The sequence below is a fragment of the Ricinus communis genome, chromosome 4 (genome assembly GCF_019578655.1).
Source record: "Ricinus communis isolate WT05 ecotype wild-type chromosome 4, ASM1957865v1, whole genome shotgun sequence".
Taxonomy (NCBI): Eukaryota; Viridiplantae; Streptophyta; class Magnoliopsida; order Malpighiales; family Euphorbiaceae; genus Ricinus; species Ricinus communis.
Genome location: NC_063259.1, coordinates 1642761 through 1648286, shown reverse-complemented (window position 1 = coordinate 1648286; position 5526 = coordinate 1642761).

The following is a 5526-nucleotide window of genomic DNA, read 5'->3' as shown; positions in this document are numbered from 1 at the left end:
CCACAATTCATAACGTCTCATGAATAATGCATTATCTTATTAATACTGAAAGCAAGAAGGATACAAAACTAAACTCAAACAATCCAACAATTCAATACTAAGCCAACATAGTAAAGAAATCCCAATGGATTTAATCGATCTAGCTACTCATGTTCATGTTTAAAACAACTAGGAAATCAATTATAATGAAAGAATAACAAAAATGAAACATATACACTCTTTTCTCTCGAATTGGATGAACAGCTCCAAATCTGAATCAGCACTACGATTGGTCTTCCCAATTGCCTCTCGATTTGCTCCACTACTATTTTGCACTCGGAACCTTGAGATTCCGGGATTCTCCCTCTCGGCAACTCTCTCCCTAACTCAGTACTCTCTAAAAACCGAACCAGCCGCCAAAACTCTCCTCCTGCCTTCCTTCCTCACCCTAGCTTAAGAAATCGCTTTCCTTATATACTTGTCCCAGCACAGCCGTGGCCATGGCCGTGCTAGTCAGCATGGTCAGAGTCCAGGCCGTGTTGAACCTTCGCATCTCGCAAGTTAGGTTTTCTTCCTGGCCGTGCCACCACCGGTGCTGAGCCACCACGGGCCGTGCTGAAGGCCATGACAACCTCAGAAACTGTGCCCAGAACACCAAATTTGAGGATCAAAAGGCTAATGGTTGGTCACGGCCAGAGTCCAGGCCGTGCTCAATGTTTGACATGCGAGCCCTTATCTAATTTTGATGAATTCCCATCCGTTTTCGTACGTATTGATCTATAATTGCTCAAACACTGATGATGGTCCTATAAGTTCTCCTGAAATGCAAAAGAACACAAAACATGGATGATCTTGGAATAAAAGCACAATAATTGCTAAGAAAATACACAATAATATGCAAGCAAATATGTGTAAAACTATGCACATCAAATCACCTTACACTTAAGCTATTGCTTGTCCTCAAGCAATTAATAACTCACCTCATAAAACTGCAGTGAGCAATTCCTTACAGTTTATGCCCCTAGTCCACAACAGATAGTATTCAACACATCTCAAAGGATACTCAATCATAAATCAAATTGCAAATCATTAACAGAGAATGGAAATAATATTAATGCATGAATAACTTAAATGACAACTCAATATAAACATCACAAACCAATGCCTTACATGGATCACTTAAGTCACTCAAAGTGTATATAAGGTGAAAAACAAATCCCTCAAAGCAAATGCACAAAAACCTGCTCACCATAAGCTTGCTCATGAATCATATCTTCGCTACTGTGAATAAGTAAATACCAAAATCAAAGGGTCTTTACCAAGGTTGTAATGAGGCTAAGGTAAAGGTATGGAGATTTAGGAAAGAAGTGTGAAAATGCTAGAATTCGTGCGATAAACAACAATATATGCTCAAAGGATTAAATGCCTAATATACAAAAAGAATTATTCACTAAAATCCCTACTTCGTAGAATAATGCTCGCAAATGCTCTACATCCGATAAAGAGATAAAAAATTAAAGAATTTTGTTTATTTTCTTCTTCTTCTTTTCTAAATGATAAACTAGCAGCTTATAAGCGAACCGGTACATAAAACATGAATAAACGTAAAGAATAAAAAATACAGTTTGGATCGAAGGGAGCATCTAAAATATATTTAAAAGACTTGGTGAATTTACCAACAGAGAAACTAGCATTTTAATCCCACATAAGGGTGAGCAAATCACAAAAACAAATTCCAGCATAAGGGTAGGGGAAAGACAAATGTAAAGAATGGTCTAATTGAAGTGTATAGGTGTAAATTCTGAAGAAAAGGTTAAGGCTTAAAACTGGCTAACTAATGGAAATATAAAGGGGTAGGCTTTTTGCCAAATGTGGTGAATCCTAAATCGCCCAAATCATCTCATGGTATTCATAATATTCATGTAACTTCAAGAAGCATTACAAAATAAGTTCTAGAAGCAAAGTCAAGTACAATGCACACTCAAACAAGAAATATAAAGAGCATAAGTATAATGAATGCTCAACAGGCTCAAGATCTCACTTTGAAGTATGGTATTAGGTGCAATTGGTTCGCAACATCATTAATTGAATCATTACTTAAGAAACACATGCATATGACATTATCAATGTTCTAAGTTAAAATTTGACAATTTCAAAAAAAACAATTAAATAACACCGGTTTAACCCGGCAGGGCTGATGAGTAAAACACCATCAATTGTTTTCCAAGGACAATGAACAACAAAGAAAAGTAACTACAATTCTATAAATCAAGTCATCAATCAGCTCAAAAATAGCATACTTAAGTGCATAAAGAAATAGTGTCCTAACATCCTAACAATACACAACACCTAGTGATAGCAATTTTAGATATATCTAAAACCCATAGCAGAGAGAAAGTTTATAAGGTTTACCTACAACCACTACACACTTGAAGAACACACTGTCCTTAGTGTAAAACGTTATGGATACCCCGCATGGGATGCTCAACTAAGAGAAACAAAGGCAATACAATCCAAGTGCATGACGTGTATGAAACATAAAGTAAATAAATACAAAAAAATAAAAAGATCTAGGGGACTGCCCTGATCATCTGCCGAGGCTGGTGTAGTGGAAATTTAGTGCGTCCTTGGTAGAAGTTGAGAATAATAAAATAAATTAAATAAAATATGAAAATTAAAACTAATAAAATGTTTCAAAACGAAACATTAAAATATTAAAAATGAAAAATAAAATTTGGGGTGCCTCCCAAAAGTGCTTCTTTTTTATGTGATGAGTCTTCTTAGCTGGACTCATGGTGAAAAGCAAACGGGTGTGATCGACGACCATCCATCCTTCTTCCAAGCAAACGGCTTTAAGTATCCGCTTAGAAGGATAATTGTCAATTTCCTCCTCTCAACTATCAAGCAAGCTGCGAATATGATGGGTAAAACTCGCTCCTCATATAGTTGCACGTAGTCATGATGCTCTAGGGGCTCTTCCAATTTGAAAGCTGAAGTTTCACCAATTGGAAGGATCAATGGTTGGGCAACTTCTTCAGGAATGTGAATGGTTTTCTACAGTCCTTGGCTTGGTTCACATGCTAGAAGAAACTCGAGCTGCTCCAAGACTTCTTCATTTGATAACTCGTGCTCATCTTCCATCATCAAAGGGACTCGTGGAAAATCCACTAAAAATTCCTATAACTGCAACTCAGCATCATCAACTGTACATTCCTGTTGGTAGTCTTTCAGAGGAATCATGTTTGCTTTTTCCTTTTCTAGTTCTATCTCCATGTTCAAGGAGTCATCCTGCACATAAGCATCATTGTCCAACATAGTAGATAAACCAAAAAAATTCTCACCTGAATGCTAAATGACAGCGCTCAAATGTTCCTCGGATTCAACAGTGTTTGATTGAGTTCCCAATTGTTTTGGAGCTAGTAACTTGAAGATCAAGCCTACTTGATGCTCTGTGTTCCCAATCGAGGCTTGTTGACTTTTAAGTACCCTCTTTGTTTGCTGGAATCTATCCTCAAGACTTGTAAAGAACCTCATCATCAGCTCCTCTGACACTAACTCTTCATCTTGAGTTGAAGGTGCAAGTCTAGGCTGCTGATGTAGTTACTGAAATCCTGGTGGTTCTTGGCCATCTAAGCTCCATCCAAATGGTGAATGAGTGCTCCATTCTTGATTGTAGGTGCTTTCATACAAGTTATTTAGCCAGGTTCCCGTATAATTCACCTATTCAAAGTTATAAGAACAATGAGCAAAATCACTACACAATGGACAATCATTACTCAAATGTAAACCACAACAGATTTCATAAAAATCTTGAGATGAAAGGATAGGAGTGGAGAGTTGATCGGTAGCCGTGAAAAATGATTCCACTTGAGCTGCTAAGGCTGCACGGGTGTCCTAATTTTTAGCACTCTCTTGGTTCTTGATCCCATTCTCCAACGCGTCATACAAAGAGTTTGAATTTAGCATTGAACCTCCTTATCATTCACTACTTGAATCATAAACTTAAACTAAATAAATATGTACAAATAAAATAAAATAAATAAATAAATAAAAATAAAAACCATAAAATAATAATAAAAAAATGGCTAAAGTAACAAATAGCAAATTTCACTCTAGTTTTCAAACATTCCTCAGCAACGGTGCCAAAAACTTGATAGGCTATTTATGCAGCTACAATCTAAGGCGGTGAACCTATCGATGTAGCCTAGCACTAATGGCGAGTATCAAGGTCGTATCCCTCGGGAAAGTGAAAGCCTAGAGTTACTACTATGTTCTCTGTTATATTAGCCTAAAATGAATGATGAGTAATTTCTAAATTTCCTAATAACTACAAGCTGAGTTCTAAGTGAGATGCAAGAATGAATGGATAAATGAAACAATCAAGACAAGAAAGCAAACCCAAAGGGAACCTAGACTAGTTGGCAATCAAACAAAAGATAACAGATTGATGAGTCCAATTATGCTACCCATGGAGGAATTCTTAATTGAATTCGGTTTCCCTCTCGAGATAACCGAATTCCTAAACAAAAGAACCTAAAGTTGGAATCTCTTCCTAACGATTGATTCTTAAATTAGCATTAAGCTTTAATCCGCCTATATTAAGCTTTGTTAATTCTTAATCCAGTTAGTCAATTATCCTTATCTCTAAGTGATTATTAACCAGTTCTTGCTATTCAAAATTCCAATTGTGAAATGAACTTCTTAATCACACAAAGCAATCTTAACACCACAATTCATAATGTCTCATGAATAATGCATTATCTTATTAATACTGAAAGCAAGAAGGATACAAAACTAAACTCAAACAATCCAACAATTCAATACTAAGCCAACATAGTAAAGAAATCCCAATGGATTTAATCGATCTAGCTACTCATGTTCATGTATAAAACAACTAAGAAATCAATTATAATGAAAGAATAACAAAAATGAAACATATATACCCTTTTCTCTCAAATTGGATTAACAGCTCCAAATCTGAATCAGCACTATGATTGGTCTTCCTAATTGCCTCTCGATTTGCTCCACTACTATTTTGCACTCGGAGCCTTGTGATTTCGGGATTCTCCCTCTCTATAACTCTCTCCCGAACTTAGTACTCTCCAAAAGCCGAACCAACCGCTAAAACTCTCCTCCTGCCTTCCTTCCTCACCCTAGCTTAAGAAATTGCTTTCCTTATATACTTGTCCCAGCACGACCGTGGTCATGGCCGTGTTGGTCAGCACAGTCGGAGTCCAGGCCATACTGAACCTTCAGATCTCGTAAGTTAGATTTTCTTCCTGTCCATGCCCCTGCCGGTGCTGAGCCACCACGGGCCATGCTGGAGGCCGTGACAGCGTCGGAAACTGTGCCCAAAACGCCACATTTAAGGATCAAAAGGCTAATGGTTGGTCACGGCCAGAGTCCAGGCCGTGCTCAATGTTTGACGTGCGAGCTCTTATCCAATTTTGATGAATTCCTGTCCGTTTTCACATGTATTGATCTATAATTGCTCAAACACTGATGATGGTCCTACAAATTCTCTTGAAATGCAAAAGAACACAAAAC